The sequence below is a fragment of the Acipenser ruthenus genome, chromosome 6 (genome assembly GCF_902713425.1).
Source record: "Acipenser ruthenus chromosome 6, fAciRut3.2 maternal haplotype, whole genome shotgun sequence".
Classification (NCBI taxonomy): Eukaryota; Metazoa; Chordata; class Actinopteri; order Acipenseriformes; family Acipenseridae; genus Acipenser; species Acipenser ruthenus.
In genome coordinates, this window is record NC_081194.1 from 50,717,010 (window position 1) to 50,734,327 (window position 17,318).

General features: G+C 37.9%; 1 protein-coding gene across 1 annotated transcript in view; it reads left to right on the forward strand.

The window, feature by feature from the left end:
* Positions 1-2,666: 2,666 nt before the first annotated feature.
* LOC117410563 (SERTA domain-containing protein 2-like) overlaps positions 2,667-17,318 on the forward strand; it is a 54,825-nt gene continuing 40,173 nt past the window's right edge. Inside the window, exon 1 of the mRNA XM_059025467.1 lies at positions 2,667-3,085. The gene's annotated coding sequence lies outside the window, so the exon portion shown is untranslated. The remainder of the gene's footprint in view (positions 3,086-17,318) is intronic.

Sequence of the window (17,318 nt, forward strand, 5' to 3'; positions counted from 1 at the left end):
CCGTCTAATGAGAACAAACAAGTAGATTTTAGACACGACAAAACAAACAAAACACTATAATCCGGTTCTCCTTCTAGTATAGCGTTAACCATACAAAGGAACAGATCACCTTGCTACGTCCCCTTATATACCGTCAATCACGCCCCCTTGGTTAACGATTTCAACTGCTCCTCCAAGCCGCGGCTGCCGCAACGCTTCCCTTCCGGGTCGATGACTTGGTGTACCGTAGCTCCGCCCCCTTTCTAGATGGCCGACTTCCACCTAACCCTGGGAATGAATTGTCAGGCCATCCCGTCCAGGGCACTTTACACAGCGGCCTCACAGGTCGGGAGGGAGATTTATCACCAAGAATCATTCTCTCTCTGTCACAGGCACTAATAATGATTTCCATTGCCAAGGTAAAGGTCATGATTACAATTTAAAAAAAACTCAGTAAACTCTGGAGATGAAAAACCGATCTGCAAGTTCCCAGCTTTCACTAACCATGTTATATACTGGGTACACTGAAGAACTCAAATGTAGCCCAAAGAAGATTATGTGGCACTGAACCATAAATTCAGGAATGTTACATGGAGGTCATTCTCCTTTTTTGCAGACTGAATCTGTTGCCAGATCACACTGACATACTCAAAGCGTCCCGGAAAGCCATCTAGACTTTCCTGGAATTGTAGTTATTCATTACTTTTAATCTACTCCAAACCTCTCACACCCATACACGTAGATGGTATCCCTGGACTTATCCAGCTTCCTTTCTACTGTTCCACTTAACTTCTTCAACAACAAGCAGAGATCCGTGTCAGCCGTGTGCCAAGCCATTTTCTCAGAGGCTCTTGGACACTTAACCCTTGGTTTGCACCCATTAAGGTTCTTTTCTCTCCTAGACTGGTTCATCTCACCGGGATCATTGGTTTTATCACTAGCTGTGCTCCTATTGGAATTACTCTCGTCTATACCAGGGATGCTGATACCCTGCGAACTGTGATGTGCACCTTGTTGCTGTATCAGGAACCTTTAGCGGGTGTCTTCAGCATCTTGTTCAATCTGAAACCACAGAGCGGGATACTGCTAGCTAGGGTGGCTAACCCTAACCATCCTCAATGGGGTCTATTTCCTCCTTCAGCTGTCATTCCAAGCTGTCACATGGTATGTCCTTCGTTGACAGCTGCATTACTCACAGCAGCCACTGCATTTGTTCCAAATCTTCCTGATTTTCATTACATGAGAGTAGATGTTATTTACGTCATGCTAATATTAGACAGCTTTCTTTATGCTGGGTCAGTGCTTTTAACAAGCCAAAAGTGTCTTTGTATTTCTCTTTTCACTATATAACCAAGCTAATTTTAGGCAAGGAAAACATTATCACAGAACAGCTCTATTTGATTCCAGTAAACTAGAACAACGTGGATTGTGATGTTTGCAGTAATGTAATTCAGCAATGTTCTGTATAATGTGTTTGTCCTATGTTCTGGTTTATGAATCACCCTGTATATATAAGTATTAGGGAAAGATGAATGAATGCAGGATAAATGGAGGAGGGACATTTGTTGCCCGTTGGACTCAACACACAACCTTGCTCATTAAATATATTGGTATCCCTGAAATTACAATGTGCTTCTTAATTGTTTGAACACTGATTACATGAAGTGAAACTTTCTGTGTTTTCCACTACAGCAGGCATGTTGGAGAAATTACCAAGTCTCTATAGTACATCAAATGTGTGAGAGGAAAAGTGGTATGGCTTAATTTTATTGGAGTTAAAACATGATTTAAAATAATTGGAATTATCATGATAATTTGAATCTGATAATCTATCACTAAAAATGTGTCAGGAACTACTTTAAAAGCTCTAACGTGACAATACATTTTAGTGATTTAAAGGTAGAATTTGTATACATTTCTGAGTTCTTTGTCATTTGTCTAGATTAATCAAAATAGAATATTTTGCAAGAAACATTAATGAAGATAAATTAATTTATAATCAAAGCAGATTGTTTTTTGTATTATTTTCCAGTTGCCAAATTGATTACTTATTTTGTATCTTACAAATGCATTTTGTATCAATACATTCCCTGGTGTGCATGTCCAATGCCACAAATAATATTTTCAATATAAAAGCAAATATATATTTTTAATGTAAAAATATTAACTTGGGTAATTCCAATACAAAAAATGTGTAACTTTAAGTACCTAGTATTCGTATTCCTTGGTTCCAGTACAGGTAAAAATCCCATTTTTGACAGTCTAGTATATTTCCAAAGTTAGTTTCATTTGGGTTACCTGAACTAAATACGATACATATTCAAAGTGCTTTAGATTTTTAGCTTCGAGTTACAAAACTAAAACGGCACAATCCTATTTTCACACTTTCTCATTAGACTGATGTCTGGTTTGACACCAGTACCCCTCTCTCCCTTATAACGAAGCAGTCGTTCAGCCAGTCCGCCGTGTTCCTTCGCCCGCTCACATGCATTTGTGTGACTATGGCTAGTGCGGTACTGTACTGTGTTAGTCATGTTTCTGGCTGGATATAAACCACACCAGTGTTCAGCTAACTACATGTACGTTCAGGCTCTCATAATCGCCAAGAGCAGCGGCTATTTGTGTATTGGTTTGTGAAACAGGCCGTCTGATTGAACTAGGATTTGAAGTAGGTGTGTGTGTGTGTGTGTAGGATACCCAGAGCACACTTTTCGATTGGCCATCTTTTCGTGAGAGTAGGCAGAGCTGCTGCAGTGACTAAGCCCTCGAGTCATTGCACGCCCCATCAATCAAATTAATTGCGCTTACAGGCTGAGATGCTGTTTCCCCTTTCTCATATACATGGCTGTTTGTCTGGATTTATTACAGTGTATAAACATGAGCAAGTGGCTCCACTGACTAGGGATTAACTACAATTAGCGACAAGTGATGGGATAGAGCAAGCCTTTTTGTTTTTTTTTTCGTTTTTTTTTAAATCAGACATTGATATATCAGTTGATGTTTTATTTATTCTAGTCTCTGATTTTTAACATTTTAATGTTTCTTTTTTAATAATCCTGTGTTGGACTGGACTGGACTGTAGTGGAGTGGAGTTCCCCAAGAAAGGGTAAGTCCTGTTTACCGAGGTGGTCCTCAGATAATAACACCCGTGCGTGGGTTTTAACATTACATTTGGAATAGTGTGTGTGTGTGTGTGTTGAGACGTGTAGTATTTAAAATCTTTGAAAATAATACTATGGTGGTTTTATTTCACTGGTTTAACCACTTATACTGTGGCTCACCTAAGATCATGCACATATCCACAGTTAAAAATAATAGTTAAACGTCTATGTGTTGAAGTGTCTCAAATATTAAAGGGGTTCTATTTTGTTTGCGTTTAGATCTGGTACAAAAAAAAAAATGTTAGGCAGTGCGTTTTATTCGTAATAGGAAATAATTCGAATTCATTCAAATAAACTACCACACTGAGCACTTGTCTTATCATGGAGTCAACGAAGCAGGCATTTTTTATCTTTTCGTGAAAAGAGTTGTTTAAGCTCTACAACCGGGTTTTATTAGGGTAGACTTTTTTTTTTAAAACGTATATGATTATTTTGATGTTTCCTTTTGATATGTGATGTTTGCAATTCCTACCTGAAAAAAGAAAATTAAATTATGAATGTTTAACGAGCCACAGTACGTGACAGTTTTGTTGTTCTGGAACTCGTGTTTAGTTTACGACAGCAGCTAGTGAAACTAAAATAAGCACATTTTATCGAAACCTTTTGGTCTTTCTGCACTGTTTGCAAGGTTCGAGTTAGACAGTTATTGGATTCTGTCTTGTGCCAGGGACAGGTTGTCTGTGCACTGCCTCAAACCCGACCAAACTTACACACTGTTGTTAAGTGTATTTGTTACTGTATGTCCAGTGTCTTCCAATTACTTGGTGGGTGTAACATTATATATATATATATATGCCTGTGATCAGTTAGTTTCTAGTTTCTCAACAAAGTCATTCACAGACAGAACTGATTCTTCAAAAGACTAAAGTAAATATATACCTTGAGGCTATGGACAACATTCAAAATAAAAACAATAATCTGTACAAAAATGTCATTATCCATTTATTATGTCTTATATAGTGTGTGTGTGGTTATTATATTAATTAATTTAAAGAAATCACAGGCTACGAGAGAGAGAGAGAGAGAGAGAGAGAGAGAGAGAGAGAGAGAGAGAGATTGATTTGGAGTTTAACATTTTTGTAGCATTCATTTCAACACACCTGTTTGATTTAGGTATTGTTAAACTCTGGCTTCTGAGGATTTGACAAATTCTAATTTTGTTGTTAATCCAGATTAGTGGGTAATGTCCTTCTGAAACAAATCTAGGTATTTTCCAAAACTGTACAGATGGTTTGCAGTGCAATTACTTAGGTAGCAGTGCCCTTTTTATCCAGGGCATATCAAATATCTAAAGAACTAAATTTGTTTTAACCCTCAATTGTGTATTGTAGGATTTAACTTGTGTATTACTAGTCCGTTTCAAAAAGCTTTGTCAAACTTTGCACTGTCTGTGGAATACAAATATATTTCACATTTAGTAAGAAACAGCTGAGAGGCATGTACACCATATACGTTGAGACATGTGCCCTCAATGTAGTATGGTGTGTTTTTGTTTGTCGTTGTAGGTGTAAATAAAGAAATGCAGAGTTTACACTGGAGCAAAGCCAAATATACAGTCTGTCATGCTTCAACTCTAAACCAGCAAATGCCATTTGTTGGCATAAAACACAAACAAGCCTAAAAATTTGAAAGTCATTGGGTGATTACTAATGTGTTATCATATATATCTATATACTACTACAACCCACCAAAAAATCTGACCAAATACAATGTGAAAAATCTGCAAAAATGCAGAAAATCAGACAGGGGGCAAACTTTTTCACGGCACTGTATATATGTATGTATGTGTGTGTATATGTATGTATGTATGTATATGTGTGTATATATATATATATATATTTTTTGCATTTCCATGGCACACTCCTATTCTTAGAATTTGCACTGGCGATCGTGTTACAGCCTGTGGATATAAACCGCAGGCGACTCATTCCCTAGCTATGCTGTGACAGTGCTAGACCTCCTGATGCACATTCTCTTTATCTGACCCAACAACATACAAAGCCGAGGGAGACGAACAGAAATGTTAGCAAGAGGAGTGGAAGTGTTTAATATGATGCTGCAAGAGGAATTATTAGAACTAGGACAGTTAAAAATAGAAAAGTGTGCGTGAACCACTGCTTTTGCTCAGTTGGCTGTGTACTGTAGGTCTGAATGAAGCATCTTGGTCTTCCTTTGTATTTAGCCAATGCCAGCAGCGGACCCTGCATTGTATCCAGTGTTGTAACTGTTAACGTGCAACACAACGAGTGGTTTTAGAAACAGTGTTAATCAAATGCATTTATTGCTTTAGTGTCATTGGTAAAGTTGCATTCTGGGGTTCAATCTTATAGGGGGTTATTCTCAAAGCTTTTGACTCCAATACATTGTGCAATTGTGTTCTGCAAGAAGAAAAATACCTGTTGATGTTACAGAATGTGTAAGAAACAACTTTACAATACTTCTAAACCCTTTAAATGATTTAATACAGTAGCTCGAATAGTTTAGTTTTGTAACATTTCCTTTCGAATCACCCTCTTAAACTGTTTTTACCCTGCTGCTTAATACATGTCTATATGTATTTATTTATTCACTTATATATACAGTATTTATTTTAACAATGATTAAAACTAGGAAAAACATTTAGGTTTATGTGCTCATATTTTATGCACCATGAAACCCAGTCTTTTTTCCTTGTACAGTAGTTAGCATAGTTGTTATAGAGAAGTGTGCTTTGTTACTTGAATTAATGTTGCCACTTGCTTTCCCTGGATCTTCCTGATTTGTATTCCAGTATGAATAAATCATAACTTCAGATGTAGTCATTTACAGGATTAGAAACTCACATTAGTCCTGCACCCAGTCCTTGCTTCCATAACGACCCTTGATTCAGTTCAGATGACCAGGTCCAGAATTTTCAGCAATCATGCTCTTGCTAAATCTAGTCAGAACTGTATGGGAATGTAACTCTGGTGTAATGTGTATTACTATTTAATGGTTTAATGTGTATTACTATTTAATGGTTTAATGTACATTAGAAATGATTTAGTACCATGAGCCAATCAGCTTCCAGCTCTAGTGGGCGCTAATAGATGGTAGATGCCCACTGGCTTTTTCTTTTTGCTTTGCTGTATTTTTAAGCGTAGTTTAGTAAAAGCGTGGATAGTAAATACTAAACAGACACAATTGGTCCAAATTAATTTTGTTATCCACCAAAACCAGCCAATCAACACTTTACATCGATGAAAACAACCAATCCTGTATCTGCAACTGCCAAGAGCCAATCAGACTGCCAGCTCGACCGGAGCACAGATACAGCATCTTTCAACAACAACAAAGCGATACGCGGACAGTTCAGTAATATTGCTTCATTCATGTATAGATTCAGGAGAGAAAGGCTTTGGCTGAAGGTAGAAACATGGTGAGTTAGGGGGCATTTTAGATTGGTATTTAATGAGAGATTGTATTGGTAGTTCAGACTCCATCGTACAGAGACTGTTCAGTAATTGCTCCGTTCATTCCTCAATGTCCTGATTATAAACGGGTTTAAAACCCTAACAAGTTAATAAAAAAATAAAAATCGATGTACTATATAAAAATGTATTGTTTTTTCTCTTTATATGTATGCCATCCATGTTCTTTATTTAAAAAATGTTTGGGACTATTTTCTTAGAACCTCTTTACTCAGTGGAAAGGTACCCGACGAATCAGTACAAGTTCAAGGTAAATCTAGGTTTCAAGGTGTTTTTTTTAAAGAAAACAATGGTAAAAATAATTTTTGAATAGCGATAGTGCCCTCTCGATGATGGCTCTACCGTGTGATATTTGACCTTGACTTTCGTTCGCACCCTCGCCTTCGGCTGGGGACACATAACTCCTATTGTGGTCAACTGTCACACGGCAGAGCCCTCATCGACGGGCACTATCGCTTAAGTATAGCAGTATAGCCCTTGTGAATGAGGATAATTTAAACAGACCCCCCCCAAACAGTATCTACAGCCATGTATTCACAACATAATGAACACCATTACTCAGTGTTATCACTTGGTGTGTAAATGGTTTTAATTTAATACAGCACTTGGTGGTCTGAAATATTATGAAGGCATTTAAATTAAAAATGCTGAAGTATGTCATGACAGGTTATTAATTAGAGTCTTGCGAGGCTAAAGGCATCATTTGAAGTCAAGCATTGATTCAAGATAAGGAGGCTGTGAAGTGGGAAGTTATCCAATGAGAAACCCACACAACATGTCACGAAATGCAATGAATCATAAATTAACCGGTCACCAAGGGAATATTTGTGGCATCTTAAGCAGCACTATTATTTATATATAGAATAACAGATGGGCTTCAGTGAGTTATAGGAAAATAATTCCATCTAGGGTTTTTATGATGTCATAAATTACGAGACCGAAGGTCCAGTAGTTTATAAACTGTCACAGAAACACGAGATGGAATTGTTTTCCTGTAACTCACTGAAGAGGCCTATCTATTATTTTTTATAATACATGGTTAACCTTGTGATGCTAATATTAAAGAAGACGAGGTTCAGCAGTACAGTTGGTTTTTTTTTAAACAGAATGTTTCAGTGCTGTACAGACGTCTGTCGTTATCCGTTAGTGCTGAGATACGAATGTACCAGCTTTACATCATTTTTTTTTAATGTATTCTGATTTTGTTCATCATTAATGAACATTTCTGTAATGTGGGTGTTATCAAGTGATTGAAAACGAGACATTTTGTGTTTGAGTTGAAGGTGATGGTCTCACCTTCAACTCAAACACAAACTATAGTATATATGTATATATATATATATATATAATATACAGTGCCTTGCGAAAGTATTCGGCCCCCTTGAACTTTGCGACCTTTTGCCACATTTCAGGCTTCAAACATAAAGATATGAAACTGTAATTTTTTGTGAAGAATCAACAACAAGTGGGACACAATCATGAAGTGGAACGAAATTTATTGGATATTTCAAACTTTTTTAACAAATAAAAAACTGAAAAATTGGGCGTGCAAAATTATTCAGCCCCCTTAAGTTAATACTTTGTAGCGCCACCTTTTGCTGCGATTACAGCTGTAAGTCGCTTGGGGTATGTCTCTATCAGTTTTGCACATCGAGAGACTGAAATTTTTGCCCATTCCTCCTTGCAAAACAGCTCGAGCTCAGTGAGGTTGGATGGAGAGCATTTGTGAACAGCAGTTTTCAGTTCTTTCCACAGATTCTCGATTGGATTCAGGTCTGGACTTTGACTTGGCCATTCTAACACCTGGATATGTTTATTTGTGAACCATTCCATTGTAGATTTTGCTTTATGTTTTGGATCATTGTCTTGTTGGAAGACAAATCTCCGTCCCAGTCTCAGGTCTTTTGCAGACTCCATCAGGTTTTCTTCCAGAATGGTCCTGTATTTGGCTCCATCCATCTTCCCATCAATTTTAACCATCTTCCCTGTCCCTGCTGAAGAAAAGCAGGCCCAAACCATGATGCTGCCACCACCATGTTTGACAGTGGGGATGGTGTGTTCAGGGTGATGAGCTGTGTTGCTTTTACGCCAAACATAACGTTTTGCATTGTTGCCAAAAAGTTCGATTTTGGTTTCATCTGACCAGAGCACCTTCTTCCACATGTTTGGTGTGTCTCCCAGGTGGCTTGTGGCAAACTGTAAACGACACTTTTTATGGATATCTTTAAGAAATGGCTTTCTTCTTGCCACTCTTCCATAAAGGCCAGATTTGTGCAGTATACGACTGATTGTTGTCCTATGGACAGAGTCTCCCACCTCAGCTGTAGATCTCTGCAGTTCATCCAGAGTGATCATGGGCCTCTTGGCTGCATCTCTGATCAGTCTTCTCCTTGTATGAGCTGAAAGTTTAGAGGGACGGCCAGGTCTTGGTAGATTTGCAGTGGTCTGATACTCCTTCCATTTCAATATTATCGCTTGCACAGTGCTCCTTGGAATGTTTAAAGCTTGGGAAATCTTTTTGTATCCAAATCCGGCTTTAAACTTCTCCACAACAGTATCTCGGACCTGCCTGGTGTGTTCCTTGTTCTTCATGATGCTCTCTGCGCTTTAAACGGACCTCTGAGACTATCACAGTGCAGGTGCATTTATACGGAGACTTGATTACACAAAGGTGGATTCTATTTATCATCATTAGTCATTTAGGTCAACATTGGATCATTCAGAGATCCTCACTGAACTTCTGGAGAGAGTTTGCTGCACTGAAAGTAAAGGGGCTGAATAATTTTGCACGTCCAATTTTTCAGTTTTTTATTTGTTAAAAAAGTTTGAAATATCCAATAAATTTCGTTCCACTTCATGATTGTGTCCCACTTGTTGTTGATTCTTCACAAAAAATTACAGTTTCATATCTTTATGTTTGAAGCCTGAAATGTGGCAAAAGGTCGCAAAGTTCAAGGGGGCCGAATACTTTCGCAAGGCACTGTATATATTAAGGACTCTTTGCAGAGAGAGTGTTGCTATATATTGGTAAATTGAGAAAAAAAAAAATTTGAGAACTACAGAATCCTACCCAGAGAGTACTATCACTACAGCAGGTAAAAAGGTATAACATCAAGCAGCATGACCTGATTCTGTTGTAAAAACAGTAATATTGTGCAGTGGCTTTGGGTATGAAATGCTGTCAGTGGGGGAGGGGTCTGAATTCAGGTCACCAAACTCTTTTTGCTTGTGACCTGAGCTCACTGTGCCACCTTTCCCCCTTATCCAAACATCACCGTAATGAAGCTTCTTTGTGAGCTAAAGTGAAATTAGAACCACCTGAATTTAATTGGATACAATTAATGTATCAAACACTTTATAAAACCTGTACCTCCTGTGAAGAACCTGAGTTTATTACACCCTAGGTGGTTTATGCTGATATAGAAATGCTACCTCAGTCTTTTTTTGTATTTCAGTATGAAACTGTAGCCATTGTATTTAATCATCTGTCTGAAATATTACTGTTAGTGTAAGATTTTTTTTCTAATTTGCTAGTGTGTGTCGTCCCCCCGTCCCCCCCCCCCCAGTAAAAAGCCATCACCTGTCATAATACCTTCTAAGCATGTTATTAAAGGTGGCAGGCAAAACGTCTTTACGTGAATCTTTTTGCGAACTGCGAGTTCAAAAATAGTCAAACTGGAGTGTCCAGTATCTAGACAGGGCAAATTAAAAGCATCTCAACAGAAATACTTTGTAAGAAATGTTCAGCTGCTAGGATATCTTGTTAAGACGCCTTGCAAGACAGAGGGTTAACCATATAACATGTGTGGATGCATGTGGTTAGAAACACCAACAATCGTATCTCTTTTTTTGTTTGTTTGTTATAGATGCCACTTAGCCAGCTTTTATGAATGCTGTATTTGAGTCCTTCACACTATACAGTTTTAAATGGGTCACTGCTTTTTGAATCCCCAATTAGAACTTTGCAAGAAAAAAAATACAGGAATAGAAAATAATATAACTAACAAAATAGTTCACTATTGATTTTGAATGGAAAGTCTAAAATGGAGAAGAAAAAAACATGGTCCAAAGCAAATGTGTACCCTGTTCTGGAGGTGGGGTGCTGTATTTATCTAGAAAGTGGATTGAACAGTTTATGTTCAATCCACTGGGACTGAATTATTGCCCTGTATACCAGTTCAGCATCCTTGTGTGGTTTATCTACTTTATGATTACAGTTATGTGACCTAAGTTTTTAATTGAGTGGTTTAGCATCTTCATTTGTGTCTTGTCATTTTTGGCTTACAGTTGTGGCCTTTATTCAGTGTTTTTTATTATCACATTCTTGAGCAAGACCACTTTTAGATGAAAATCTAAAATTAAATACATATCTCTTTTGTAAAGAAACAAATAAAGGTACTATAATCTACAGGTTGGGTTGTGATAATACCGAGTTCTCTTGGAGTGCTCTTTGTTTTTTCAGTACTGGCAATCTCGAATTGAGCTTGTTTCTTTCGTGGAGTTTCCAAAAGAGGCTGAATGCAGTTTTCAGTATCAGAAACTATAACATTTGACCTTATTTGTTCTTTCTTTACATAGAAAAAACAGAGCTTGGTCATGCTTTCAGATGTTTAAACTCCATACACAAGTGGTCTGCTGTTGGGATAGCCTTGAAATTTAAAAGAGCAGTAAAGTATAATGATCCAATTTTGCTTTGTAATCCCATTTGGCTACAACCCCAAAGTTGTGTCTCCAACTTCTGGAACCAGTTATAACTCTAGTACAACTGTTCTCCTGTTGCAGATAAGCGTACAGTAACCTGTACTGTATGATGAACATGTTAACAGAGCACTGATAGTCTAAAAGACTGAAACGTTTGCATTTTGTTTGTCATTTAATAAAAGATGTTTTTAACCTTATAATTTCGACTGTTGGACTTGTTTTCTGTTGCAGAGAGCGAGTCAACTTGTTTTTTTTTATATATAGTTTGCAAAAAAATATGTGGTTACAATGCATCAGTATACCAAATGATTACACTTTTTGCAAGAACCTTCTAAACTGCACGGTTCTGTACAATTATACATTTAGTGACAGTAGTATGGCATTGAGGATTTTTATTTTCACCTGCTATTTGAACATTTAAACAATTTGCCTTTGTTCTACATTAAGGCCAGGGTGGCACTAGACTGAATCTCCTCTCCAAGAAGACTGAACAATGAAGCAATTCAACTAGGGGCAATCACTGTATCAGCAAACAAGCTGATTTGTGGTGTTAAACTTATCATTGACTTAAACTCTACTCACGCTTGTGAGGACCACACAAAGTGACAAAAACTATTTCCCAAAGCCGATCTGGAACTTCATTTGTTAGAGAACATGACGTGCAGACACATTTGCACAGACCAGAGGCTGAAGTCTGCACCAGTCAATGCGAGCTTGCTTGCATATGTTTAAAAGAGAAAGGGAGGTAATGGTAATGAGGGTCCTGTCTGTGGCCTCCGGCGTGATGAGAGCCACCACAGTGGAGGCTCTTGGGGGGAAAAGTACCAGTGCTCTGTCTGTGTCTCAGTCAAATCACAAACATGTTAAAATGTGTATATTATGCGTGTTTCTGCTTGGTACGAGTGTAAAACAAGTGCCAGTATTTCTGCAGCCAAGACACACTATAAATATAAAATATCTACTATACATTGACAAAATTGAAAATACTGCTATACCCTTTTTGTGAGTAATATGATTCGGTTTGATTGGAATGAGTTTGGAGGTCTCGAGTGAAGTCAACATTACAAAAACTGTCTCACAATAATCAAATTTGGCACTGAGTGGAGGCTCAACTCCTCCCTCACCCCCAGGGCCAGCTTGACCCACTTAGTCATTTCTGTTTATCCTGTTGTGTGGATAAACAGAGGACTTTGACCTTCAGTGCTTTCAATCCTGTGATTGCCTTTTTAATTGTCTCGACACACTGGCGAAATACTTAATGATGACTCCACTGTAACCCTGAGTCCTCGACCCCTTAGACTGCACTGTGTTGAGAAATGTCAAACAAGAAGTAGGGTAAGAAACAAAAAAAAGATAAAAACAAGATGGACCAAAATAATATTCACAATCTGTTAGCTCTCCCTGTCTCTTGCAGAATAGGAAAAGGCACAGATTTTTGTAAAAATGGTGGGTAAAACTTGTCTGACTGCATGTTACAGTGGTGACCATTAATATTTGCTGCACCCTCGTGATATCAGAAATGCAAAAGTGCTTAAATATTTTTGTTATATAAAGGAATACCTGAATAAACCAAGGAAAACTTACTTTAAGGTACTGTATATTATAGGTTTACATACTTTGTCAGGATGCGAGCAAATCTATTTTCCTTAGCTACATCAAAAGCTAACATAATATCAAGTGGAGGCTGTGTGGTCCAGTGGTTAAAGAAAAGGGCTTGTAACCAGGAGGTCCCCGGTTCAAATCCCACGTCAGCCTCTGACTTATTGTGTGACCCTGAGCAAGTCACTTAACCTCCTTGTGCTCTGTTTTTCGGGTGAGACGTAATTGTAAGTGACTGTGCAGCTGATGCATAGTTCACACACCCTAGACTCTGTAAGTCGCCTTGGATAAAGGTGTCTGCTAAATAAACTAATAATAATAATCAAGTCATTATAATTGACCAGTTTTCTGCAGGGTATCTTTATTTTCTGGCATTTAAACAAAGCCTAGGTCTGACTAAAACATGAACTTTAAAGCTGGTGTAGGAAGTGCTGTGTGACCACAGGCCAGTGATGAAGTGTTAAAGTGCATTTGGTAAATAAAGGCCATTTAGGGCTGAATTATGAGTTTTCATACACAAGATTTCACATAGTTCAGTTCAGGTGACATTTAATACAGGTTTTTCTCTAGACTGTGGAAGAAAGAATGCACTGTCCCGCAGAATGTGAGTAACCAAATTCACGGAGTGTGTGGGAGTGTTTAATCTCTAGAACTATGTGAATGGTTGATCGGTTTCGTCATTTAAACAGTGGATGATTGACGTCTAAATTAGCCTATAGGAGTTATCCATGTTATTCAGTCTGGAATTCAGGATGTCGAGTCAGCAAACTAAAGTCTGTATTATATTGCGGATCGTGCTTTGATCTGATCAGCTCGTGATGGCTACAAGGATCTATTTACGCAAATTGATAATATTTTCAACAATTATTTTCAGAACTAAACAAATCGCTAATGATTGCTGCAGGCTGCCTTATTTTGTACCGCGCGCAATCTACAGTGCCCTGCAGGCTGTGAGTGACCAATCGCTTCCACAATTGTAGGACATGTGTGGGAGGGTTTAGTCTCTCAAACTTTGTGAATGGTGCATCGGTCACGTCTATCAAACAAGCATCATGATTGATGCCTAAATTAGCCTATAGGATTTCTTCTTGTTGTTCAGTCTGGAGTTCAGGAAGTCAAGTCAGCAACGAAAGTCTGTATTTATATAGCAGGATCGTGCTTTGATCTGAGCAAATCGTGATACATTTAGCAGACCCGAAGAGCTATTTTTGGCAAACTTAGTGTCTCAAAGTACTGTAAATCTATAAATATTTGGCGAATTACACCCGTAAAACCTATTTTGGTCCAGAAATGTTGGCGACCTGTTGCAATAAATACGAAGCTTGTATTCTTAGTGGAATTTGTTATTCCTGCAAAAAATGTTTGCAGTTGTGGTTTTTTTTTTTTCATACGCGAAAAACGCACAATAAAAGGTTTGCAAATATTTATGGCTTTACGTATGTGAATGGTGTACAAAACATTCCATCAGTAAAAACTGGCCTATAAGATTTCTACTTTTGGTTTTGTCTGGAATTCAATTACTGTTTGGAAACTAGCTAATCTTTCATCACTGTGCCATGGTGTGAGTTAAGCGATCGAGATTGATGTAACACTGAAGGAATCAAATTACTTAAAAATCATTGATTATTCAATAAATAGATCTGAATATATTTCTGTATTTTGTACAGCTCTTTTTGAGTGTTCAGTGGTCAGAGTTCTTTTCAGTAGGGATTCAAAGAAATGCATGCACATGGATTAGGGGGTGGTTAACATGTAGAAAACAGAAAGTACTGATTAGAGGAGAAACCTCAAAATGGAGCGAGGTAACCAGTGGTGTACCACAGGGATCAGTATTAGGTCCTCTGCTATTCCTAATCTACATTAATGATTTAGATTCTGGTATAGTAAGCAAACTTGTTAAATTTGCAGACAACACAAAAATAGGAGGAGTGGCAAACACAGCAAAGGTCATTCAAAATGATCTAGACAGCTTTCAGAACTGGGCAGACGCATGGCAAATTACATTTAATTGAGAAAAGTGTAAAGTACTGCACGCAGGCAATAAAAATGTGCATTATAAATATATGGGAGATACTGAAATTGAAGAAGGAATCTATGAAAAAGCCCTAGGAGTTTATGTTGACTCAGAAATGTCTTCATCTAGACAATGTGGAGAAGCTATAAAAAAGGCCAACAAGATGCTCGGATATATTGTGAAAAGTGTTGAATTTAAATCAAGGGAAGTAATGTTAAAACTTTACAATGCATTAGTAAGACCTCACCTAGAATATTGTGTTCAGTTCTGGTCACCTCGTTACAAAAAGGATATTGCTGCTCTAGAAAGAGTGCAAAGAAGAGCAACCAGAATTATCCCTGGTTTGAAAAGACATGTCGTATGCAGACAGGCTAAAATAACTGAATCTATTCAGTCTTGAACAAAGAAGACTACGCGGTGATCTGATTCAAGCATTCAAAATCCTAAAAGGACTTTTTTGACCTGAAAAAAGAAACAAGGACCAGGGGTCACAAATGGAGATTAGATAAAGGGGCATTCAGAACAGAAAATAGGAGGCACTTTTTTACACACAGAATTGTGAGGGTCTGGAACCAACTCCCCAGTAATGTTGTTGAAGCTGACACCCTGGGATCCTTCAAGAAGCTGCTTGATGAGATTCTGGGATCAATAAGCTACTAACAACCAAATGAGCAAGATGGGCTGAATGACCTCCTCTTGTTTGTAAACTTTCTTATGGTTTTATGTTCTTATATTTTTTTTTCTCTTTTTTTTTTTTTTGGTGTGAAATGCTTGTGCCATATTATTTCTTATATATTTGCCAACTCTGTCACAGTTCATTTCAGAACTCTGACAAATATATTTACTGCTCTACATTTAATTAATTCCCTATATCACTTATTCAAATAAGTTTTATCTTTTTTTTCATTTATTTATTTTTTTTTGTGAAAATTGTTATTTGCCAACACTGTCCCAGTTCATTTCAGAATTTTTGTAGCTGGTAGATACATTTACAATTACCGGTACATTTAATTCCCACTACTAGTTGTAATACATTTTTATCTCATTTTTAAAACAATTTTATTTGTGAAATAATTGTTATATATTTGCCAGTACTATCCTACTGATTTTCAGAATATTTGTAGCTGTCAGATACATTTGCGACTGTACATTTAATTCCCATATTTTATTATTATATATTTTTTTGCTACTGTGTGAAGTTTATGTCATTGATTGCTATATATTGCAGTAACTACTGTAAATTCAATTTCACGCAAAAGGGTGATGATGGATGATAGTGACTCCAGAGTCAGACCCTGATCTGATTCCATCTGACTCTGGCAGTGACTTTTACCCCAGTGACACCCCCAGTGATTTCACTGAGGAAGAGGATTCCCCCTCTTCCACGGAAGAGCCTGTTAGAACTCAAAAAAGTGAGTCTGAGGAACAGCCTGCACGCCCCAGGAGGCCAAGGAAGTATGTGCCAGTGTACAATTGCTCCCCCCCCACCCCCCCTCCAACAATGTACAGCCGGACATACCAGGCTTTATTGGTACACCAGGTCCAATCCAAGGGTGGATACTGCTAACTTCACCCCTCTGCAGTATTTCCAGCTTTTCCCCACAGATGACCTGTTGGAGCATATGGTCATCAACATGCCCAGTTCCTACAGCAGCAAAGAGAGTCTGCGGCCACATGCCCGTGCCCACAAATGGAAAGAAACAAGTGTCCCAGAAGTGAAAAAGCCAGAAAAGAACGGGCCCAAAAAAGATGCAGGATGTGCGCAAAGAAAGGCATACGTAAAGACAGCTGCTACTGTATCCTGAAGAGCCCCTCAAACCCAGGTCTTTGCCATGATGAGTGCTTTGAACTGTATCATTCAAAGCTTGAATATTTGAAGTGGTAAAAGTGACACAAGTTTATATTTAGTTCCACAATTGTGCAGGTTCTAAGGTTTGCAGGGATACCAAACATGTACAGTATATTTAGTATACCAGGTTCTTGCCTGTCACACCCCTCTAAAACCCATTGACATCCCTGGAAGGATATTTCCATGCAGTACCAGATGTTATTCAAGTTGCTGTTCCTCAGACTCGCTTTCTGGATTTCTATCTGGCCTGTCCCACAGTTAATCTCCCCATCACTTACACCACAAGCAGTTTGAATCACATCCTGTACTGCATGGAAATATCCTTTTAGGGGTGTCAATGGGTTTGGGGTGGGGAGGTGACGGGCAAGAACCCAATACTAAATATACATGTTTATACATATCTAGCTTTTGTGGCACAACATTGAGAGTAAATATGAAGTTTTGTGATTTTTGCATATTCTTTTTTGTATGGTTAACATCAATATTTTGGCCCTTTTAGAGCAAGAAAAGCTTTAAACAGGTTTTAAAATGTTCTACTTTTTGTAAGTCACTTTTTGAAACAAGTA